Source organism: Pongo pygmaeus, chromosome 22, assembly GCF_028885625.2.
Source record: "Pongo pygmaeus isolate AG05252 chromosome 22, NHGRI_mPonPyg2-v2.0_pri, whole genome shotgun sequence".
NCBI lineage: Eukaryota > Metazoa > Chordata > Mammalia > Primates > Hominidae > Pongo > Pongo pygmaeus.
In genome coordinates, this window is record NC_072395.2 from 41,574,301 (window position 1) to 41,600,631 (window position 26,331).

Consider the following 26,331-nt stretch of genomic DNA (forward strand, 5'->3'; position numbering starts at 1 on the left):
GATGAAAGAGGAGACACAAGGAAGATGATGAGAGCAGAGAAGTCATGGGCCCCAACAAAAGGGCAGAATCTAAATTGGGCTGCATGGACAGGGACAAGGGCAAACATCTCAACAAAAACTCCCATGAGGAGTACTGTTCCAGTGATGTTTGATTTTCAAACCTCACTTCAGGACCACATTACCTTGTTTACTACAACTTTATAGTAAGTCTTGAAGTCAGGTAATGTAATGTAATTCATCCAACTTTGTTCTTCTTTTCCAATATTTTTGAAATGTTCCAGATTGCTTGCATTTCCATATATTTTTTAATTACTTTGTCAAATTCTACCCTTCCAAAAAAAAAAGCCTACTGGAAACATGATGAGGATTGCATTGAATCAGTAGATCAATTTGATGAGAAATAACATCTCAACAATATTGAATGTTTCAATCCATGAACATGGTATATCTCCTTTTATTTGGGTCTTGTTTAATTTCCCTTGGCATTGGTTTGTAGTTTTCAGTGTAGAGAGCTTATAGTACATTATATTTTTATGTTATTATAAATGCAGTTGTTTTTATTTCATTTTTCAATTACGTACTGCTAGTATATGAAATAAAATTGATCTTTTACATTAACCTTGTATACCGTGATTTTGCTAAATTCACTTATGAGTTCTAGTGGTTGTAGATCTCTTAGAATTATTTATGTAAACAACCATGTCATTTGCTAATAAAGACAATTTTACTTTTTTCTGTCTGCTCTTTATATTAGTATTTAACAAAATGCATTTCAACTTATTCAAATTTAATAGTTTTAATTGAGAATGGTATTATTAATGTTCATCAAGATAACTCATTTTTCAAAGCACTCAAGAACAACAGATTAAAACTGTCATTTCAGTCATCAAATTTTACTTTTGCTAGTTTGTGCATAAAGAGTGGCAATAAAGCAAAATAAAATTTTGTCTTTAATGAACTGTGCTAGAAAAATTCACAATTGCTCTATAGAGGTGACATATTCATCATAATTTCAAATAATGAGAGGGACTGCTGATTAGTAGTATGAACTGAAGAAAACTTTTGGAGATCAAGATATCTAAGCTAGCCTTTGAAGAAATTTTAGACAGTCAAATTAGTGGTAGGAAAGATACAGGCATAAAGTAAGCACAGGTAGAGGGAGAAATTAACAAAACAAGTTCCAAATATAGAGGCAGAGAACAAATCATACTGTTATGTATCAGTAACATAATAACAGAAGGTCTCAAATGATCAGCTACTGAGTTTGGATTTTATGGTCTACTTATGTAAAGGTTTTTAAGTAGTGAAGAATTACAAGAGGAAATCTTCCAACTAGACCATAGCCAAAGAAAGCTTGAGCTCTGAGAGGAGATAATAGGTATAAATACTTGTACGGCTAACAGTTCATGTAAGAGCTGAACAGTTTTCCCATACCAGTGCTTTTGCAAAGCCAAATAAATAATTTATGTTCTTCAAGACAGGCTACTAACTTCATTTAAAACGCAACAGCTGGAAGTTCCCATGTCAAATCCTGTAAGAATGACTTAATATAAGGCTGATACATAGTTAACATTCAGAAATGAAGAAGCAATTTCTGCTATGTTGATGAAATTTTCCAAGACAAAAAAAATCTTGCATTCTAATGCTTTTTAAAATGGCTTTGATATATAGTGCTAAAAATTCATAATAAATATATTAATTACAGAGTAGAATTCATAGACAGTTGTATCTATCTTGAATGCCATCCAAAGGGAGTATCACCTTTAAAATACACAAGCAAATGCTTCAAGGAATGAGTAGCAGTTGATCCAATCCTTGTAAGGTTATTCATTTCTGGGCACAAATTTCCTTGTATTCTCTCATTGCCTTACTCTTCTATATAATGTCATGGTCTACAAGGCTATTGAAATGGTATAAAACAAAACCATACTAGTCTGAATGCCTGGAGCCACCATGGCCATGGAGTATCCGTAGATTCCCTCAGCCCAGTGCTAATATACTGCTCTGCCAGAAATGTGCTTCTCTCCATTAAGCAGTATCCATGTCTTTAGCTCTTGGGGAAACTATCTCTGGTATAGTGCTAGATTAGGTCTCCCCAATAGGACACAAATTTTTCCCACCCATTCAAGAAGCAGTCATTTCCATTTGGTCACTCAGCTTTCCATCAGGAAAACTGAAGCCACTCTAGGTAATTCAACCAGTAATAATTTAATAGAAGGACTCAGGGACTTACAAAACTGTTAAAAGGACTGCGAGAGCAACAGTCACGGAAGCTTTCATTTACAGTCAATAAATCAAAAAGGGCATGAATTTAAGGAAATATCCACTAGTACCAGAGGGGCTGACTCTCAGGAGCTCACCCAGCAATCATTTCCAAACCTCACTTCTGTCACCTGCCTGCTGGTGCAACCAAAGATCAGTGGCCTTCCTTTTCTGTTTTTCCAGATTCACACATGTGCCTCACATTGGGATAATCTAAACTGGATCTTGCTGATGAGGTAAACTGGGAATGTAATTTTTAGTATTCCAGCCCTACAATGTAGGGTGGGACTTAGACTGGCAAGGATATTGCTGAAAACTAATAGACAATATCGAGCACATCTTTCTTTACCTCATAACCCATAGCCAAAACCACTCCCCAAAAATACTCGTTCTTCCACAGTATTCTCACTGTGGTGATTTCCCTTCAGAGGCTCAGTTCAGTCTTCTTCCTTTTGCATTCTGTATTCTGCCAGTCCTTCTTATAAGCATGTCTGCTCCCCAGTGGAAACTAGCATCCTCCACATCTGATCTTCCAAAGGGCTACTTTTCCAGAGTTTGAATAACAGTGTATGCATTATTGCAGGTTCAAAGATGGAGAAGGAATCATGTGGCGAGACTTTCACTAAGCCAAAGATTAAGTCCCTAACATGAAAAGGCTAAGTTGTGCAATACACACTGAACAGTGTTTCAGTGAACCAGCCTATGCACAGAAAACCAACTATGTACAGAAAATCCAGACATAGGCCAGGCACAATGGCTCATGCCTGTAATCCCAGCACTTTAGGAGGCCAAGGCAGGAGGCTTTCTTGAGACCAGGAATTCAAGATTAGGCAATAAATTGAGATCTCATCTCTAAAGAGAGAAAGAGGGAAAGAGATAAACAGAGAAAGAGGAAAGAAAGAGAAAGAAAGAAAGAAAGAAAGAAAGAAGAAGAAAGGGAAGGGGAGAAGAGGGGAGGGGAGGGGAAGGAAGGGGGCGAGGGGAGGGGAGGAGAGGGGAGGAAAGAAGGAAGGAAGGCAGGAAGGAGAAAGGAAGGAAGGAAGGGAGGAAGGAAGGAAGGAAGGAGAAACAGAGAGAGAAGGAAGGGAGGAAGAAGGGACAGAGGGAGGGAGGCAGGGAGGGAGGGAGGGAGAGGGAGGGAAAGAAAGAAAAGAAAGAAAGCCAAGAAGGCTGATATACATTTAACATTCTTATTAAGAATAATGATCTTAACATTCATATTTAACATACTTTGGCATATTCCAATCCAAAGAGAATCCACAGAGCAGATAGATTTGGGAGTAGCTTATCCTCACTACTCCCACTCATCCTCCCCTACCCTTTGAACATACCAGTTTTACAATAATTCTGTATGTGTCTGAATATTCATGTGTCTGACTCTCTCACTGGGTTGTAGGTACATTGCCAAGCTTTGTATCTTTGCTACATAATATGATGCCAATTATATAGCAGGATTTTCATGAATAAATGGAACAGTAAGATGGAGCTTGAAAAATTTTCTACCACATCTCCAACTGGTTGCTTAATGTTCCTATGAACATATTGCTTAGCCATTCAGACACCACATATCTAAAATAAAATTCATCTGTTCTTTAAAACTTTCTCCCCTTAAAAGGTTAGTAGTGGTTTTTAATAATGTGGTTCATCAGAATGGTGGAAAAATCCTAAGGTCCAGATGTCTTATGGATCCACATGACTATTGAAAACATTTAGGAAGAGATGTGGAGATAAAAATAGAAGAAGTAAATATTTTTAGGAAGATAGAAACGAAAATTGCTGGGCATTAGCCATCAAGTATTTGTGGTCTAGCCAGAGGTATTAATGGCATTTTTAAAGTATTTGAATATCTGATGCTATTGAATGATAGTATAATGGCATTCCCAGAGTTATTTAATATTGATATAAACTTCCAGCTTTTGCCCATTTAGTATGATATTGGCTGTGGGTTGGTCATAAATAGCTCTTATTATTTTGAGATACATTCCATCAATACCTAGTTTATTGAAAGTTTTTAGCATGAAAGCGTGTTGAATTTTATTGAAGGCCTTTCCTGCATCTATTGAGACAATAATGTGGTTTTTGTCATTGTTCTATTAATGTGATGAATTACATTTATTTATTTGGTATGTTGAACCAGCCTTGCATCCCAAGGATGAAGCCAACTTGATTGCGGTGGATAAGCTTTTTGATGTGATGCTAGATTCGGTTTGCCAGTATTTTATTGAGGATTTTCACATCGATGTTCATCAGGGATATTGGCCTGAAAATTTTGTTTTGGTTGTGTCTCTGCCAGGTTTTGGTATCAGGATGATGCTGGCCTCATAAAATGAGTTAGGGAGGAGTCCCTCTTTTTCTATTGTTTGAAATAGTTTCAGAAGGAATGGTACCAGCTCCTCTTTGTACCTCTGGTAGAATTCGGCTGTGAATCTGTCTGGTCCTGAGCTTTTCTTAGTTGGTAGGCTAATTAATTACTGCCTCAGTTTCAGACCTAAATTGGTCTATTTAGGGATTAGATTTCTTCCTGGTTTAGTCTTGGGAGGGAGTATGTGTCCAGAAATTTATCCATTTCTTCCAGATTTTCTAGTTTATTTGCATAGAGGTGTTTATAGTACTCTCTGATGGTAGTTTGTGTTTCTGTGGGATCAGTGGTGATATCCCCTTTATCATTTTTTATTGTGTCTGTTTGATTCTTCTCTCTTTTTGAAAACCGGCACAAGACAAGGATGCCCTCTCTCACCACTCCTATTCAACATGGTATTGGAAGTTCCAGCCAGGGCAATCAGGCAAGAGGAAGAAATAAAGTGTATTCAAATAGGAACGGAGGAGGTCAAATTGTCTCTCTTTGCAGATGACATGACTGTATATTTAGAAAATCCTATTGTCTCAGCCCCAAATCTCCTTAAGCTGATAAGCAATTTCAGCAAAGTCTCAGGATACAAAATCAATGTGCAAAAATCACAAGCATTCCTATACACCAATAATAGTCAAACAGAGAGTAAAATCATGAAGTGAATTCCCATTCACAATTGCTACAAAGAGAATAAAATACCTAGGAATACAACTTACAAGGGATGTGAACCAATGCTCAAGGAAATAAGAGAGGACACAAACAAATGGAAAAACATTCCATGTTCACGGATAGGAAGAATCAATATCGTGAAAATGGCCATACTGCCTGAAGTAATTTATACATTCAATGCTATCCCCATCAAATTACCACTGACTTTCTACACAGAATAAGAAAAAAACTACTTTTCATTTCATATGGAACCAAAACAGAGCCCATATAGCCAAGACAATCGTAAGCAAAAGAACAAAGCTGGAGGCATCACATTACCTGACTTCAAACTATACTACAAGGCTACAGTAACCAAAACAGCAGGTACTGGTACCAAAACTGATTTACAGACCAATGGAACAGAACACAGGCCTCAGAAATAACGCCACACATCTACAATTATCTGATCTTTAACAAACCTGACAAAAACAAGCAATGGGGAAAGGATTCCCTATTTAATAAATGGTGTTGGGAAAACTGGCTAGCCATATACAGAAAACTGAAACTGGACCCCTTCCTTACACCTTAAACAAAAATTAACTCAAGATAGATTAAAGACTTAAACATGGGCTGGGCGCGGTGGCTCACACTTGTAATCACAGCACTTTGGGTGGCTGAGGTGAGCAGATCACGAGGTCAGGAGATTGAGACCATCCTGGCCAACATGGTGAAACCCTATCTCTAATAAAAATACAAAAAATCAGCTGGGCATGGTGGTGCATGCCTATAGTCCCAGGTACTTGAGAGGCTGAGGCAGGAGAGTATCTTGAACCTGGGAGGCAGAGGTTGCAGTGAGCCGAGATCATGCCACTGCACTCTAGCCTGGGCGACAGGGCAAAACTCCATCTCAAAAAAAAGCACTTGAATGTAAGACCTAAAACCATAAAAACCCTAGAAGAAAACCTAGGTGATACCATTCAGGACACAGGCATGGGCAAGGATTTCATGTCCAAAACACCAAAAGCAATAGCAACAGAAGCCAAAATTGACAAATGGGATCTAATTAAACTCAAGAGCTTCTGTACAGCAAAAGAAACTACCATCAGAGTGAACAGGCAACCTACAGAATGGGAGAAAATTTTTGCAACCTACTCATCTGAAAAAGGGCTAATATTCAGAATCTACAATGAACTCAAACAAATTTACAAGAAAAAAACAAATAACCCCATCAAAAAGTGGGTGAAGGATATGAACAGACACTTCTCAAAAGAAGACATTTATGCAGCCAAAAAACATGAAAAAATGTTCATCATCACTGGCCATCAGAGAAATGCAAATCAAAACCACAATGAGATACCATCTCACACCAGTTAGAATGGCAATCATTAAAAAGTCAGGAAACAACAGGTGCTGGAGAGGATGTGGAGAAATAGGAACACTTTTACACTGTTGGTGGGACTATAAACTAGTTCAACCATTGTGGAAGTCGGTGTGGCGATTCCTCAGGGATCTAGAACTAGAAATTCCATTTGACCCAGCAATCCCATTACTGGGTATATACCCAAAGGATTATAAATCATGCTGCTATAAAGACATATGCACATGTATGTTTATTGAGGCACTATTCACAATAGCAAAGACTTGGAACCAACCTAAATGTCCAACAATGATAGACTGGATTAAGAAAATGTGGCACATATACACCATGGAATACTATGCAGCCATAAAAAATGATGAGTTCACGTCCTTTGTAGGGACATGGATGAAGCTGGAAACCATCATTCTCAGCAAACTATCACAAGGACAAAAAACCAAACACCGCATGTTCTCACTCCTAGGTGGGAACTGAACAATGAGAACACATGGACACAGGAAGAGGAACATCACACACCGGGGACTGTTGTGGGGTGGGGGGAGGCGGGAGGGATAGCATTAGGAGAGATACCTAATGCTAAATGACGAGTTAATGGGTGCAGCACACCAACATGGCACATGTATATATATGTAACAAACCTGCACGTTGTGCACATGTACCCTAAAACTTAAAGGATAATAATAATTGAAAAAAAGAAAGAAAAAAAAGGGAAGGGTCTAAAAGCAGCCTTGAAGATGCTAAGCTGGTTTGGTTAGTCTCTCCCACATCCTACTAAATAGCTGCCAGGAAAAAATGGCAATTGGAGTAAAGCACCAATATCAGCTCCATGGCCCCCAAAACACAGTGGTGTCCAGGTAAAAACTGACCCAAGGAGGAACAGGGTGCCACCTTACATAGCACCTTTCACCAACAGGACATTCCATGCCTCCAACACATTCACTGAAGGAGAGCTACAGTTATCACAGTCAGCATCTTTAAGCAGGTGACAAAGACAAAGATGAGCAAAACAAAAATGAAAATTACCAAATATTTGAGTAACAGCAACAGCATCAAAAAATGGCACCAAATCCAACCAACTAAATAACTAACATCTGAGAAAACAGAATTCATAGAAGAATTGAGGGAGGAAGGTCTTTACAGTAAATCATACATATAGTTGTTATGGACTGCATTATTATGTCCCCCTGAATTTATATATTGAAGCTGTAACCCCTAGTACCTCAAAAATGTGATTGTATTTTGAAATTGGGCCTTTAAAGAGGTTAAGTAAGGTAAAATGAGGCTGTCAGTGTGGGCTGTAACACAATCTGAATGAAGATGAGGGCACACGGAGACACCAGACATGTACACACCCAGAGGAAAGATTAAGTGAAGAGGCAGCAAGACATGGCATCTGAAGCCAAGAAGAGAGGCCTCAGAGGAAATTAACTGCGCTGGCACCTTGATCTTGGGCTTCCAGCCTTCTGAACTGTGAGAAAATAAATTTCTGTTATTTCAGCCACCCAGCCTGTGATACTTTGTTCCTAGCAAACTAATACAATAGCGATATTCTCAGAAAGAAGTCACAAGAATATTACTACCAGGAAAAACAAACTAAATAGTTTGGAAATTTAGAATGTGAGTGTTAAAATTAATTTGTGTCAGGATCTATATCCTAGGGAAATAAAAAATAATAATTTTTTTTAAATTATCCAGCTGGGCACAGTGGCTCATGCCTGTAATCCCAGAACTTTGAAAGGCTGAGGTTGGAAGATCATTTGAAGCCAGAAATTCAAGAGCAGCCTGGGCCGCAAAGCAAGACACTGTCTCTACAAAAAATAAAAATGAAAATGAAAAATTACCCAGGCATGGTGGCATACACTTGTAGTCCCAGCTGCTTGGGAGGCTGAGGCAGGAGGATCGCTTGAGCACAGGAGTTGGAGCCCGCACTGAAATATAAGCACACCACTGCACTACAGCCTAACAGTCAGAGTGAGCCCTGTCTCTTAAAAAAATTAAAATTTACCTAAGAGAAGAGATACAGCTGAAGAATAAATTAGTGAGCTGGGAGATCAAGCTAAGAAATTCTCCTAAAATGCTGTGCAAAGAAAAGTGAAGTAGAAAGTACGAAGGAAGAGCTAGAAGGCATGAAGGGTGCATCCAGGAGCTTCAGCAGCTGCCTGGTAAGTGCTCCAGAGTGAAAGTAGAGAAAATAGAAGACATGAGATGATAACTTAGAAGTCACTGAAGAAATTTCCTCAGAGCTGAAGAAACACGTGAATGTTTTCATTCAAATGGACCATCACATATCATGCAGAGTGAATAAAAGAAGCACAGTAAAACACATCCACGTGAAACTTCAAAATCCAGTGAAAAAGAAAACGCTAAACACTTCCAGTTGGGCAGGGGGTAGGGCAGCAATTATAAACTAATGAATGAAAATTAGATTACTGTCTGTAATCACAACAGCAACACTGGGTGCTAAGAAATGTTGGAATATTATATTCAAAATTCTCAAGAAAAATTCACATTGAACCTAGAATCCCATTTCCAGCCCAATTTCAAACACAAAGACATTTTCAGATATGCAAGGACCCAGAAAGCTTATTTGTTTACCCTTTCTGAAATAGTTTCTGAAGGATGTATTCCAAAAAAATTAAAGATAACGTATAATGAAGAGGAAGATATGGAATACAATAAACTGTAGAAAACAAATTTAAAAAGTAGCTATTTCAAAAGTTATTGATATATTATTTTTATTTAATTACCTTTTATAAACAAAATCACGAGTGATCTCTCCATGACAGGTGTAGGGTTGGGCAAAGAGGACAAAAATGGGATCACTATTCTCTTATTTGGGGATCCTGTTTACTAATTCTAGACTTCAACTGAAAAACGTAAGCTTAAGTATTCATTTTTGAGAAATATATATACTTTGAAAGTCACTAAGAAAGAGAAATGAAGGATTTCCTTGAGAGTAGTAATTATACCATGTAACTGCTAATAAATGTCTGATGGAGTGAAGAAAACGTCTATAAAAGTAGCAGGGAACACTGACCCTTCTCAATTGCGCCTTCTATCCCTTGGCCATTAGTGTTGGGAGACAGTGCAGTAATCAAAAACAGATGGGGCTCAGGTCCCAGCTTCCCATTCACTAGCTGTATGTCCTTACTCATGACAGTTACTATCTCAGAGCTCTGGTGTGTCCATTGTTAAAGTGGAATTAATAAAATCTTGTAAAATTGCCGTGTAGATAAATAAGTCAACCCTCCCTTGGTGACCAACCACCTGCACATAAGGACAGTGTGATGGTTAATACTGAGTGTCAACTTAACGGGATTGAAGGATGCAAAATATTGTTCCTAGGTGTGTCTGTGAGGGTGTTGCCAAAGGAGATTAACATTTGAGTCAGTAGACTTGGGAAAGGGAGATCCACCCTCAATCTGGGTGGGCACAATCTAATCAGCAGCCATGTGGCCAGAATAAAAAGCAGGCAGAAGAACATGAAAGGACTAGACTTGCTCAGTCTTCTGGTCTCCATCTTTCTCCCTCGCTGGATGCTTCTTACCCTCAAACATCGAACTCCAAGTTTTTCTGCTTTGAGACTCTTGGACCTTTGACCACAGACTGAAGGCTGCACTGTTGGCTTCCCTACTTTTAAGGTTTTGGGACTTGGACTGGCTTCCTTGCTCCTCAGCTTGCAGATGGCTTATTGTGGGACCTCACCTTATGATTGCGTAAGTTAACACTCATTAATAAACTCATATATATATATGTGTATATATATATTCTATTAGTTCTGTCCCTCTAGAGAACCCTGACTAATACAGACAGGAATATAGAGCAATGTCTAGACAGAGCCTGAGACCCTCCTCACCTCCAAAGCACCTTGTGTTTTTCTCTCCTTCCCCTTCTTTGCCCACCCTCTCCTTAGGAATTTTCAGCCAATCCATACTCTGAGAAAGTTGCAGGGAGGAGTTGGCCTGATGGGCTTGCCACAGTTGGACCCCACTGCAGTTTCCCTGAAGCCTCACAGGGACTGCATCACAGTCCATGGGGCTCAATAATAAGCTCTTTCAGCATCAGCCTAGCTTCACCATTAATTGCTACCACATTGAGGCAAAGAACTGTGGTTTTCATGGCCTCCCCAAATCATGTCGGATCATTCCTACAAAAAAGTGGACCAGAAAGAAAGAAACTAGGATTCATTTCTTAGTTCCAGAAGTAACATAATTACAGAGGAATGTTCTGGCTAATGTAAAAGTTGCTTTTTGGTATGTTGACCTAAGACCTATATTTGCTGTTTTGTTTTCAATGTTCTTCCTCACATGTCCTGTCTTTACCATTTCCAAGCCTAAGAACTGTGGGTTATCTATAATCAGTCATTAATGTTTTCGTTACCCTCAGTTAGTGAATACTTAAAGAAGCTGGAAATTCTCGAAGCTCTGGTAGTTGCTCAAGGAAAAGCCAACAAATAATAGGGTATAGAAAAGCCTCAAGTAAAACTAGATGGGTATTGTTGGATACCCATGATGTAAGGATACATAAAGTCTTTCATTTTGCTGAGTCAAAATGTGCCATCTAAACTACACAGCAACCATGCAGTTTATTAGCTCAAAAAAAAAAAAAAAAAAAGGCCCTGGTCATTTAAATTTATGCCATTCATATGCTTATACATATTTTTATATGCTTTGTATAGGAAGTGTTTTAACTTTTTTTTGTTTAAGCATAGGTAAAAGTTATATAACCAAAAAATTTGATTAACTCAAATATATGAGAATATTTGGGTAATCTTTTGGCTTATTGAATTTTCTAGTTAGTGGAGGATTTACCAAAGAGTTCCTTCAGCTTTCCACCTTTTTCTTTTTTTTTTTTCTTTTTTTTAGACAGAGTCTTAACCTGTCGCCAGGCTGGAGTGTGCAGTGGCGCGATCTCGGCTCACTGCAACCTCTGCCTCCCAGGTTCAAGTGATTCTCCTGCCTCAGCCTCCCGAGTAGCTGGGACTACAGGCGTGGGCACCACCATGCCTGGCTAATTTTTTGTATTTTTAGTAGAGATGGAATTTCACCATGTGGCCAGGATGGTCTCGATCTTTTGACCTCGTGATCCACCCGCCTCGGCCTCCCAAAGTGCTGGGATTACAGGCGTGAGCCACTGCGCCTGGCTCCACCTTTATTTTCTAACGATTTCTTTACCAAGTCTTCCCAGGTCCTTTACTTAGTAGCTTTATCTCACTTAAGGTACATAACTTTTTAACCAATGAGTTCTTATTGTAAAAATGCCTCAGAAATATCATTCTGGCTGTCAGTTTATTAAGTGATAAGAATTCATGGGTTAACAATTTATATCTTTTTCATAAAAAGTTAAATGTACAAGAAAATCTCCAGATTTCATCATGATGTACAAATGCTTTAAAGTGAAGGAGTTCAGGGAACTTGACCCCAAAATATGGCTCCCTGGTATAATGAGTATTTTGAACTAAAGGCCTTTAGAGATCAACAGATTTTAGATCAACAGACTTTTTCCCTATCTGCATAAAGACCAGACAGACCCATAAAGAGAGGAATTGTTTTCCTCCCCTACCTCTTGCCTCTCAATCCTCTGCCTCTCCCAAACACAAGCTGAAGTTCCCTCATCTGCCTAAAGTCTGGACCTACCAAAGAAGAAAACAATGACCTCCGGTCCCTTCCCTGAGTTTTCATTAACTGAACCCATATTGCGAAAAGGAAGACTAAAGTCTGTCAACAGACCTCGACAGACTTTTGTCACAAACCCTTGACTGTTCTGTGGGCCCAAGAGACCACTGTATATTCTTCAAGCCCACTGATTTCCCCTAAAAATCATTTACTATCCTCCTAAAATTATCCACACTTCCCCATCTCCATTTCCCCTAAGAAGTAGAGTATATAAACACCTGTATCCCATTGGAATATTGGACAATCACTCTGAGATTCCCTTCATGCACATAATAGTAATAAATCTGTGTGCCTTTTCTTTTATTAATCTAAATTTTTGTGAGTTGATTTTTTTGCAAACCTTTCCAAGCTTTCCCTTCACCCATACAAAAAGTGTGTAACTTTTGGGTTACTATATTTCTGGCTCTTATTTTTTGAATGTCTTCCATAGGGGGTTTTCTTTGTCTTATAAAAATGTGGGGAAGCTGAAATGCAGGGAATCTGAAGCAATCATATGTTTTTGTTTTACCTCCTATGTGAAATACACAAGTAAAGTGGTTTCTCAACATGTACATCAAGGACTAAATTCCAAAGGTATCCCAGTTGTCTGAGCATTCTCCCCTACCTATCAGTGTATTCCTTTCCTCTTCTTACTTTTCCATAAATCAAATGTTTTCATTTCTTATATTTATAATTCTGTGACTCTTAATAAAGATAGTAAACCATAAACAATAAATGCCTGAAATGCAGTTTTTGTCTGACTTTGGACTTATTCCGTTGTTCAGTTTTCTTTGAAGATTTTTCCTGCCAACTTTCCACTCCACCCACCATCACCCCACCCCGGCCCCCTCCGTTTGGTTCACTGACACCTTCCAAAACCTATTCCATTGTCTAGCACTGATTACACTGCACTACAGAGGGAGAGGGTGTGGGCTCCAGAATCGGCAACCTCAGTCTGAATCTCTGCTGCCCCACTGAGGGATTCTTAACCTCTCTGAGCCTCTATTCCTTTATCTGTAAAAGTGGAGAAAATAGCAAAACTGAGTAATCATCTGGAAATATTTAAATGAGTTGACCTATGTGAAAGAAACTGACTTTTAATAGATACTTAGTAAATTCTAGTTTCTCTTCCCTAGTTTGAGGAATTTGGAAGGAGGAATAACAATGATTGTGTCTATAAACTCGTATCACTTTTCCACCGTACCCCTTTACCTTAACAATCTAAATGAAAGTTCAATGGCAGAGTACCAAAGAAAAGAGGCTAAAATGTTTATCTGAAAAAATCAGTAGACTTCTGCCAAATTTCCAGTCTCACAAAACCCAAGAATACTCTTCCCAAGAATTTCCAGTGTCCCTCCCCCAACCACTAATAATAAAAACAACAATTCTGACATCTGTTTGCTGCTAGAATATACTGGTGGCTCAATCTTCAAAGAAAAATGTAACATAATCAAATATACTCAAATTAAAGTATAATTTAGAAGGTTTTTTTACACATCAGAAGGTATTTCAAGACCTTGCCCTTTCTCCATTTGTTGGTGGCAACACTTACTAGTTCCGGTTATTTTCACTGTCCACCTCTTTGGATCTGGATACTGGAAGTTTACTTCAGTAATACCTCCTGGAGGACCACAAACTGAGATAAACACAAATATTAGTATAATTGAATGAGGCAATATGGACAAACAACTGCGAAGAAGAGAGATACTCTATCATGTAGAATATTACATTCTCTGCTTCCCTTTTATGGACATTTTATTCTGCTACAGAATTCCAATCACTAGTTTAGCCACACTCTGAAGAGTCATTTTCCTTTTTGACTTGTAGTGGAGCCAATCGGTTTAGAAGCACTCAGGGAGGTATCTTATATACCATCTGGGACAAAGAAAATAAAGTATTTTTTCATTTCCTTAGCAGTTACAAATTTACCTAATGATATCATTCCAAATTGAGCAGAATATAAGGTTCGACTATTTTAATCATTTGGCAATTGTGGCCCAAGTCCTATTACAATATTAAGATACCCACAATTTAAATCACACATCATATGAAATAGTAATTTGCTTTAAAAATGCTGAATTTCTTGGCTCATGTTCTAAAAAGATATCGTAGGAGACCAATTGCAACAAAAAATTTATAAAACATGTGTGGAATAAAATATGTAAGGAATTTCCTAGTTTATTTCCTTAAATGAGCCACACCATAAAAGTGGCTACAATGCATATATATATATATATACACACACACACATATATATATCCCTGAGCCCTCGTAATTGTTAGATTGCTAGACTAGCTTTGCTATGAAAAAGCTGAGGAACTCCAGCTGGAGCCATTCCTTTCCCCAATTATTACTGAAGGTTATATTTAATTATCTAGCTGAGCTGCTGTAATTAGCATCAACAAAGCTCTGTGCCATAATGACTTGATATATAAACTTTTGGGAAGCCCATTACAATTCAGATGGACCTTCTGAAATGTAGCATTCCACCTGATGGCTAATCCCAGATATTAATGTCCATTCAATTTCCATTCACCCCTTCTAATGTGTTTGTGTACTACTTGCTAACAACTGTAATATGTTTGTAGTACAAATAGTACTTTGCATTTTTGAATTTGGGGTTTAAATCTGTTCAGGCTCTCTCATGTAGCTGGAATGTTGGCATGGCTCAGAAAACAAAAGTCAACTTAAAAAAAAGTTGGTTCCTCCAGGAAGAGAGATGGCTATCAAGCTTGACAAATGCAGTGTAATGTGAACAGGGCAGCAGGGTTAATTCTGTTAAGTGATTGCTATAGGCCTTTGCTTGTCTTGGACATTTGGCCTTTTGCTGCAAACAGGGTGGGCCTTGTTAAACTGCCAAGTTGACAATTTTATATCCAAAGGCTTTTGACAATTTTATATCCAAGGCTTTGCTTTTCTGTTGTGATTTTTCAACAGGAAAGCTCAAAGTGCTCTGGGGATTTTCATCTCCGAGTCCATGATAACACTTCGAAAACTCAATAGATCATTGTTTGCTGAATCCAAGCCTAAAAATTAGGTTCTAAGAGAAAGAAAAATCATTGTATAAAAACATAGATTTGGATATCACAGTATGCTCTGCTAATTTCTTTTGGCTGGTGCTTTTTTTGTTTGTTTGTTTAAAGTTTACATGGGATCTCTGTTTCCACTGAACCATCTCAGACACTGAAACACAAAGCTGGGTTACAACCTAATCCGCAATGTGGGGTTATCTTCCTACTGTTGGGGCATTTTCCAACTGGGTAAGGATCTGAGCACTATAGAGATGTATACTGAGCTCTTATATTACCTTGTCCGTATCAGACTTAACTGAGACCATAGATAAGTTAAAAAGTAGCCCACAAATCCTAGGACCTAGCACCCTACAATCTAAGAGCTAAAATCATTGTCTCTTGGACATAAATCAGCAAACTTCATTCAGCACATGTTAAGTACCTGCCATATGTTAACCCTCTACTATGTGTTACATACTGCGAAAAAAAAAAAAAGTCACAGTTGAAGGTTTCTAGAAGGTTTCTAAAAGTTACCTGATCTGCCAATCATCTCCATCAGAACCCTCAGGTAAGCTTGTGTATTAAGCAGATTCCTGAATCCCACCCCAGATCTAGTTGATTGGAGGAGGGGGCTAAATTTGCATTTTTTTATAAGCTTCTCCCAAATGATGCTTATGAGTAATGTTTGAGAACTATTCTAGACTCAGGATTCTCAAACCTGGCTGCACATTTGAATCACCTGGTGAATTTAGGACCACCAATGACCTAGTACCACAGCAGACCAATTAAATCAGACCCTCTGGGGTAAGGGGGAACCTGAGCATCAGTCATTGTTGTTGTTGTTGCTGCTGTTGTTGTTGTTGTTGTTAAGTCCACAAGTAACTCTAATGGGCATCCAAGGCTGTGAACCATGGTTCTAGACTTTAGGTTCTATCAGAATTTACGACAGGAAGAAATCACTTCTATCTGAAGTGGTCAGATACTACCTTTGATTTCCTCTCATATCTTGCAAAAGACTTCATGTTCTCTTTGAAAAGTTTTATTTGTTTTAAATTTTTGTTTGTTTGTTGAGTTTGTTATTGTTTTAAAAATTACATATTTATATAGCACCCATCCAAGAAACAATTTTTACAGATAGCACAAAATTTCATTTATCTTTAATTCATCTGCTGTAATGTAATTAGAAGAAAAATGTATTAGTATTCCAATTATAGATAAAGCAAAAGATTAGTACTTTGCCTGAGATCATACAACAAATTCATTCTAAAATTCTGACTTCATTGGAGTTGCTTCCCAGAAATAAAAAAAGAGAGAGAGAGATAGTCTTTGAACAGTCCTAGTTGAAATGTAGCCTATTCAATACTAAAAATTATTCAAATAAGTAGTCCATCCACACTCCATAATGGACAGTCTTCCTCTTGGCTTTTTTGTTGTTGTTATTATAAAGAAGAGAATATCCTAAAGGGTCAATAATCCTCCTTCTATTTCTCCATTTTTCTGTCTCCATAAGGCAACATTACTGAATGTATTAATAGGCTTGCTCAGTTAGGGTTTTTAATCCCTCCCAGTTTGCCTAGAATGTTCTCAGTTTTACTACTGAAAGTCCTGTGCCCAGTTAACCCGTCTTGGGCAAACCTGGACAATCCCTATCAGCAGTGGAAATAAACAGTGCTTTGAAGATCTGTGTAGGAATGGGAGTTTAAGGTTAGTTAGGAAGATCAGCCAGGCCAGCAATGGGCAGGGAGTGGGACAATCTAAAGATCCATGAAGGTGGGTAGACTTGGCTTCAGGCTTTGAAGTCTAGCTGGGGAGGCACAGTGCATGACCCAAGGAAGAGGCTCTCAAACTTGAGTGTGTATTACAACCCCCTGGAGGGCTTGTTAAAACACAAATTGCTGGGCACCACCTCCAGAGTTCCTGATTCAGTAGGTCTGGAGAGGGGCCTAGAATTTGCATTTCTAACACATTCCCATGTGATGCTGATGCTTTTGGTCCCAGGATCACGCCTTGAGAACCACTGCTCTGAGTGCTGGCCTAGACTTTCAGCTGAGCATAAGTAATAGGTGTGAAGGTGATGTCTTGGCACCAGGGAGCTAGCAGGCCACATTAGGCAGAGATACAAGATAGGGACCAAAGGCAGGACTCAAAGCACTGAGCAAATCTGAGCTAACATGGCAGGACCAGGCTAAGAGGATCTGGAGTACTAGGCAGATAAACAAAACAGGAGCTCCATCTTAAAGAAGTATGACCAAGATCTTTCTACTGAATGTGGGTGCAAGGTGTGGTGTTGGCCTTAGGAACAAGGCAAAATTCAACGCGTAAGCAATCATTCAGGAGCACAGACTTAATGGTCAGTCACTAGAGTTCCTGAATTAGGAATTTTAAAGATCCCCTGACAACCATAAAAGTTGGGTGACCAACTATTCTAGTTTTCCCAGGAATTTCCCTACTTCAGCACTGAAAGTGCAGGGCCTAGAAACCCCTCAGTCCTAAGACATCTGGTCACCCTAATTGTGCTCTTAGGAGACTACAGCCTAGATCCACCTACATCTCTGGGTCAGTTGACTCGAGCCATAAGAAAAGAAAGCACACATGAGAAGAGGAGGAGCCAGTTGGAAAATGAGGCAGAGAGCCAGGATGCTCATTGCAACCTATAGCCTTCAAGAGAGGATAAAAGGGCACCCAGAAATATTGTCTATAAATGCTGAAATGCATTTGCTTTAAATGGGCAAAACACGTTAAATGATTCCTCAGGCCTGCAGTTTTTCTAAACTCATGAAAGTGGAAAAGTTCAGCACAAACAGAACCATCCAGACACCCCGTAGATGGAAGTCTCTCTCACTGCCTTTTGACAATCATCACACACAGTTAAGATCTCATTGTAAGTATAGCCTTAAAGAGCCCTGATAAGTACACACCAGTAGGGGAACTAAAACCCATTTGTAAATATTAGCAGTTTCCCATGTTCTTTTGGTTTCCTTCACACACAAAAATAAGCTAAGTGGAATGAACACACAGTTCAAAATGACTAAAACACTAAAGGACATTTAAATCTGGGGAAATAATCTCTCTGTTGGGAATGTGGATTTCACCTAAGATCCTTAGTGTCATTCCCAGCATTCCAGAGTTATTTCAAATCTCTTTCATAACCAAATATTAATATTCCACCAGAATGGGGAGCATGAGGGCCACTACTGACAGGAACACAGCCTACTAATCGTGAGAGATGTTTAAGATGTTCTTCACTAACGTTATCCACAGACTGTATAAAAATAATAACAAAAAACATTTAACAGTAACAAGGATCATCACCAGGGAAAGTACCTAAACCATCACAAAATCCAAAAGCAAACACTGAACTAATCCATCCTCCCAGCAACTAACTCCTGCAAAATGCTGCTTATGTAGAAATAATCTTCTCAATCACACTTAAAATATTCACGCAGTGAACTGAGTGTCCCAATGTGCTGAGTCTTCATGATCAAGGAGAATCTGGCATAACCAGCATCTTCAAAATGCAAGTACCCTATGTCCTTCTGGAATGAGCCATGTCATCCAGTAAGTAGGCTGAAACAGAGGGATCCAATGAGAAGACTCTCCCAGAGCTGAAGTGGGAGTTCAGAGCAGAGTGGAGAAGATTGAAAATCTCCCAGATAACCTGGGAGAAAATGCCAGAAGAAACAGGAATTTGCCCATCCATTCAATCTTTCATTCAACAGATAGTTATGATGTGCCATCTCAATGCCAGACCCCATGCTAGGCAGAAAGGCTACGAAGTCTAATGGAACTGCTTTATAGGTATTTGTAATCAAATAGAACAAGCAGACAAATTAACAAGTAATTGCAGTACCTCTAAGACATTTTATAATAAAAGGATATATGCAACCTCAGAGAAGCACAGAAGAGAGAGAATTTTCCCCAGCCTTGTATTATTCTCAGTGCAACTAACTGTTTTTGATACCAGAGTTAAGCCCTTCCTTCTCAGAAGCTTCTTATTTGAGTCACTTTTGGGAAAAAAATAATTATTGCTTTTCTGAGAGATCAGAATCTCATCAAATGTTACTGTGATTCTAAGACTGTCAACAGCTACCATTTAGTGAATACTTACTATGTGCTAGGCACTACACTGTGTGTTTTGCACACATTACTCCACTCAATCCTCAGCCCTGCGTGACAAGCAGCATGCTCTCTCCACTTTAGAAATCAAGGGGAAATGAATCACAGTTGGATTAACTAGTTTACCCTCGGTCTGTCAATGATGGGTCAAGGAAGTGAACACAGACAGTCCGCTTCATGTTCAAGATCTTAACCACTATGCTGAAATCACTTATGTAGTGAACTATTAGAATGTCTATATTGATGATTTGTATTCTACTGTTAGAATTGCATGCATCTAGTTTTTGCTTTGATGAGTTCTTACAAGAAATTGCATGCTGCTTTTAATACTTCCTTATTTGAGTTGATAATTTGCAACCATTTTATTTGAACCAATCTCTGTGGGACTTAACCACAATAGCTGCAATTTATTGAAAACTTGCTCTGAGCCAGTATATATCATCTCTGTCAATTCCCATAGTTCTCTGAGGGGTATGTATGTAGGTATGTGCGTATACTTATATTCTTATATATGTATATGTAATGTAGAGTATCAGGTAACTTACCCCTGGTAGCTTAGGCTACAGATCGTCCACTAGCATAGGCTTTTCCAAGGTCCCAGAAAGGGTTCTTAGAAACATGTTTGCACGGTCATACATTTTCTTATCTATTTTTGAAAGAGTATTTCAAAACTGATATAAGCTTAAGACCCACAAAGCCTGATCCAACCCTGCAGACTACAGGTGATGGAAACAGGATTTGTGTGCAGATGTGCCCAACTCCAAGGGTTTAAAACCCCAAGACACAGTAAGTAGGGAGGAAGTGGGATTCAGATGCACATGTTGGGCTTATCATGAGAGATTTCAAGCTAAGGAAAGAGGGGAGTTGATTTGAGGGGCTTTTCTCCTCTAAAGTGACCTTGAAGCCCTCATTTTAATGCTTCATGTGCCAACAAGAAATAGAGAATGTAGGTAACTCTAATATGAATGAGGCTCTAAGAACTACTAGGTGAACACTTATAATAGTGGCACCGGTTCTGAACAACACATTTGTAAATAAATTGAAGCAGCCTTCAGTTTTTTCTAAACTAAGAAGCTACTAGACACTAAGCAGGTCAAACAGACCAAAGGCACTTTGGTGACACTTAGCTTAGGTAGCCCTTCGACTGCCAATCCATCATTATCTGAAAGTTCTGCATGACCAACCACTGTCAGAAAACGTTCCCTTTCTTCCAGAAATTCCATGCCAGCTCACCTTCCAAAAGTTTCCAGTGGGCTTGTTGATCTTTCACCCAAATAGCCACCTAACACTTTACAAATATCCACCTCTGTAAAGAAATCGACTCAGCTGCAACAACCTATTTTTTTTAATTCATTAAGCCTTAGAATAGCATCTTTCTTTGTAAAATCTAAATGCAATATTTAATAAAACTATATATACAGTGATTATTATAAGCAGGGAGAGAACAGGCTGAAAACGAGTGATTTTAACAAGAGCTTTAACGATTTTTAATAGACCTGCATTCCTTTACATTCCTGGTGTTTCTCAAACTTTAGTGGGTTTAAAGTTCATCTGGGGATTTATAAAAATTGCTGACTTCAAGAGCTCCTCTCAAAATTTCTAATTCTGAAGGCCTGGAGGGACCCTCAACAATCTTCATTTTTAACGATTTTGATGAAGATGGACTGCAGCTGTCTCTTGAGAAATCCTTCTTTAGAACAAGTGAAATTGCTAATTACATAGTAAGCACTTAGTCATCTACCATTACCCAAGTCTTGTTAGTTGGGAGTTGCCCCTTGGTATCTGCTAAGGTTTGAATGTGTCCCTCAGAAAGTATATGTTGGAAACTTAACCTTAAATGCAACAGTGTTTGTTGGGAGGTAGGTCCTAATAAGAGGTAATTAGAACATGAGGGCTCTGCACTTATGAATAGATGAATGTGTGGAAGTAGGTTCCTTATAAAAGAATGAGGTCAGTCACCTTTCCTCTCTCCCATCCTCTTTTTGCCCCTCTGACATCCTATGCCTTTCACCATGAGATGACACAGCAAGAAAGTCCCTGATAGATACCAGTGCTTCAATATTGGACTTCCCAACTCAAGAACTATGAACCAATAAATTTCTGTTCATTATAAATTATCCAGTCTCAGGTATTCTGTTACAGCTGCACAAAACAGACTAAGGCAGTATCCCATTCTCAGCTGCAGCAATTCTTTTTAAGACAAAACTCCATGGATTTTAAGACATCTGGGTAGGGACAGTTAATTATGTCCTCTCAAAGAGGTATTTTCCCTAGACCAATTAGTTTACAAGAACATACACTCTCTATCTGTTTCTAAAACTTTGGAAAACAAAGATGTGGTTCATATCAGAGTGAAAATTTCATTGATACCCATTATAATGAACGTTTCATTTTGGCAAACTTCCATGACATGTCCTGTTCACTTGGAGAAAATTCCTGGAAAGATGGTAGGCAGAGGTCCCAACTCCCGATATGGAAGCCTAAGAGGGAGAATATCTGTCTGCTCCCAGTCAGAGAAGGGTGGGCTCTTCCTACACTAAGATCTTAGCCACATTTTGTCTCCCTGAATTCTTGCCAGAGACTAGTCCTCCAGGCTGAGAGTATATCTTATGTCTGTATAATTAGATAACAATTATGTTATCTAAAACTGAGAACCCTGGGTATGGTACATCCAGACACTTACAGCAGAAAATATTTGATACGGTTTGGCTCTGTGTCTCCACTCAAATCTCATGTCAAATTGTAATTCCCAATGTTGGGGGAGGGATCTGGTGGGAGGTAATTGGATCATGGGGGCAGATTTCTCCCTTGCTCTTGAGATAGTAAGTTCTCATGAGATCTGATAAATGTTTAAAGGTGTGTGGCACTTCCCCTGCTCCACTCTCTCTCTCATTCTACCATGGTGAGACGTGCTTGCTTCCCCTTCACCTTCTGACATGACGGTAAGTTTCCTGAGACCTTCCAGCCATGCTTCCTGTACAGCCTACGGAACTGTGAGTCAATTAAACCTCTTTCTTCATAAATTATCCAGGTCAGGTAGTTCTTTATAGCAGTGTGAGAAGACTCTACAATATCTTCAAAATGTTGTTTATTTAAAAAAAAATATATGGATGGGGACCGGGCGCGTGGCTCACACCTGTAATCCCAGCACTTTGGGAGACCAAGGTGGGCAGATCACGAGGTCAAGAGATCGAGACCATTCTCGCTAACATGGTGAAACACTGTCTCTACTAAAAATACAAAAAATTAGCCGGGCATGGTGGCAGGCGCATGCAATCCCAGCTACTTGGGAGGCTGGGGCAGGAGAATCGCTTGAACCCAGGAGGAGGAAGTTGCAGTGAGCCGAGTTCGTGCCACTGTACTCCAGCCTGAGTGACAGAGCAAGACTCCATCTTAAAAAAAAAAAAAAAGGATGGGTAGCAGAAAGAATAGAAGGTGAAAGGAAGAAAGGAAATGGAAAATTAGTATTCTATCCATCTGTGGAAAATTTTTAAAAATATGTATTGTCTTTTATTCTGATTTCTTCTGGATTCCACTTTGTAGATTTATGAGCCCAGGACCACTGGTATTCAGTAAAGGAGTAGAAATCAATTTGTAGGGGCAGGAGGGATGCCATGTGTCATAGCTAAGCAAACAGAAGAAACTTAGTGATTAAAACTCACAAAGAAGAACAGTATTAGCTGGGAGCTATGGCTCATGCTTATAATTTCAGCACTTTGGGAGGCCAAGGTGAGTGGATCACTTGAGGTCAGCAGTTCGAGACCAGCCTGGCCAAGATGGTGAAACCCCCGTCTCTACTAAAAATACAAAAATTAGCTGGGCGTGGTAGCAGGCGCCTGTAATCCCAGCTACTCAGGAGGCTGAGGCAGGAGAATCACTCGAACCTGGGAGGCAGAAGTTGCAGGGAGCCAAGAACATGCCACTGTACTCCAGCCTGGGTGACAGAGCGAGACTCTATCTCAAAAAAAAAAAAGAAAGAAAGAAAGAAAGAACAGTATCACCTTTCAAACAGTGATGGGTCCCTAATACCTATATGCTGAGTATTGTCACACTCATGTTCCATAGCTGTTTGTATTCTGTGTCATTTTTACTATAGGTACACAAGACAGAAAACAAAAAACACTGTTTAATTCAGATTTTGTAAGGTATATAGTATAACTGTTTACTAAAATATATTTGTAGGAGGTGGAAAGTTAATATACTAGCAAACTGCTAAAGAGAATTAACTATTTTTTTAACAAGGAATGTATATTTATGTAGCACTCTCAGACTTTAAAAGCACCATTACTGTACATAAAGCATTTTGATTTGCAGTTTTTCATCATAAACCCAACAGAGCAGAGCCCAGACACCAGGCATTTTTCCCTGGAGTCACTCTGCCTTATTATCAGGACTGGACTTAAGTATCCTTCCCTGGAAAGGACAAAAGATCTCACATTGTAGGGCAAACATGCTTGAGGCAGTACAAAGAGGCACAGTCATGTTTCAGGATGTGGTTTTAGACAAAGGTGATACAATCACAAAGCTGGGTTGAGAGAGGAAATAACAATCAGGAGCAGTCTTGAGTGTCTCTGTTACCTGGAGTCTTCTTGTTCTTCTCTCTACCTCTCCAAGAGTCTCCATTACCATTGATGTAAATAATTAGTAATAAGAGCCGGAAGCAAAAATGTTGAAATACTTGAACTCTTTTGAACACAAATTTAATAGCAGTAGTATAAACTAACAAATGAATCATTGAATTGAGGGTAGATTGTGCTGCAACAAAGAACTTGTATTATGATATAAATTGAGAAGATTGTTCTGATCTAGCTCCTCCTATATTCAGAGTTAAAACTCTCTCTAAACATCATGTTCCACCTAAGAACCATTAACTCTCCCATTCTCACAACCTGTGTGACAAATACTCATACTCTAAATATCTGGCTTATCTCACTTATCCGTTACTAGAGGATTTAACAAACAAGTGTTGCCCTACATACAGACTACTAAGTTAACCATAACCATTCGTGTATTGATACGTATGTTCAAACAGCAATGATGAATTGAGTGCCTGCTCTGAAGGAACTCAAATTCAGATTCAGCTAATATTTCTGGAGTAACACCCATGCACTAGGTATTGAGCTAAAGACTTTGTCTTATTTAGGTGCCTATCATGTGCTAGGTATTGAACTAGTTACTTTAACACATTATCTCATTTGGTCTTCATAACAACCTTTTAGGTAGGCATTGGCATTTTTTATTTTATAGATAGGAAACTAACACTCAGAAAAGGTGAGTGACTTGCCTGAAGTCATAAAATTAGTCAAGACTTAAAACTGGCTTTTTGGTCCTGAGTCTTCTCTCTGGCTCTTTCCAATTGGTAGTATTGTCTGTCTTAGGTCCATGCTTTTACTCTCCTCCTCTATGTAAAAGAATATCTGATCAGAAAGAAACAAAGCCACTTATAGCTTGATTAGAAATAAATAAAACCACACAGAATTTTAGCCAGCTTTGTCTATGGGCTGATAGCTTTGCCCACACAAGGCCAAGCAACCACAGGCTCCAGAGATGTGATGTGGAGATGTGCCAAGTGGCAGGTGACATCACATCTTTTCATTCCTAGAAGTACTGTGCCCTAATAATTTTACAGCAGAGACATAAACATAAACAGATGGATGTGACAAATCCAGTAATGGCAGTTACATAATCTCAAGATCTTTCTCAATGACTCTAAGAACATGTCCAAGACCAAGAATGACTTACCAGGTACATGCCAGTGCTTTAACTAAACAGAAACTACTTTTCAACTAAACAAACATAAATTACATTACCCCTCTTTTTTGGCTCTACCATTTTCAAATTTCTAACTTTGTGAGGTTTTTAACTTAAAAATGTTTTTCTAAATTTATGGAAAGAGGCCACATATGCCCATGTTTAGGGAAAAGTATGGACTTTGGAGTTACAAGCTCAGGTTTGGACAAGGCCAGGCAAGGTTGGACTGAATCCTGCCTCTATCGTTTTCTCACTACATTTGCAGTGAGTCACTGAACTTTTTTAAGTCTCTGCTTCCTCATCTGTAAAATGGGTACAGCAACGATATCCACCTGTGCAGAAAAGAGTTAACTCAGCAGGGCTGAATTGTTCAAACCTTGCACATTCCCAAGAAAGGCCTGTTTTCATGACTGCTCTTTGACCAGCTTCTGGGAATTAAACTGTTAGAATGTTCCAAGAACTAAGAGTATTTTTCTCACATGGGTTCTTGAGCCATACTATACCACTTTGTCTGGATACTTGTGCAACGTGGTTTATGCTTGCTTCTGGGAGCCTGGAGCTTCAATGGCACAAGTCATGTGCCTGTGTGAAAGATCCCCAATAAAAACCCTAGACTCGCTCAATCATGGCAGATGGGAGGTAGGACTAGATTGCAACTCCAGACAGAGCACTGTGTAAGGGCTTGCATTGTGAGTTTTAGCTCCAGATCAACTGCAAGAACAAACCAGCAATCCTGAGAGGACCCACAGACCCTCTGAAGGAAGCAGACAGCTCCTACAGGACCTGGGAGACCCCCAAAAACTGTGAGTGCCCCAACCTTGGAAGCGGAAAAGGGAGACCCTCCTTTCCTGAACTCACACTCCCACTGGAGAAGCTGAAGGTCTGTTTGCAGGAGAATTTTCTTACTTTACCTGAAGCTGAGTCAATCTAGAGAGCTGAGTGAAATTCAGGGGCAGGGGAAGTGGCAGAAAGGCTCTGGGAGCTCACCGGGTCCCCTAGCAGGCCATTCCTGCCTGTCACCACAGGGATCCAACAGGAGAGGAGCAGGGGATAAAACCACACAGGGAGAAGGAAATCTCTAGCTGAACTCTGTAACAATTAGAATGGGGGGAGAAGCCTCCTAGCCAGAACTCAGGGGAGGGCACAAATCCGGCGTGCAGACTC

General features: G+C 39.2%; 1 protein-coding gene across 9 annotated transcripts in view; it reads right to left on the bottom strand.

Annotated features, from left to right (window-relative positions):
- Positions 1–26,331, bottom strand: part of N6AMT1 (N-6 adenine-specific DNA methyltransferase 1) — a 319,675-nt gene that overhangs the window by 243,168 nt on the left and 50,176 nt on the right. For 7 of the 9 annotated variants that reach the window (XR_010125289.1, XR_010125288.1, XR_010125286.1 and 4 more), the window contains exon 8: positions 13,842–13,925. The exons of the other annotated variants lie outside the window; for them this stretch is intronic. The gene's annotated coding sequence lies outside the window, so the exon portion shown is untranslated. The remainder of the gene's footprint in view (positions 1–13,841; positions 13,926–26,331) is intronic. 9 annotated transcript variants of the gene reach the window in all.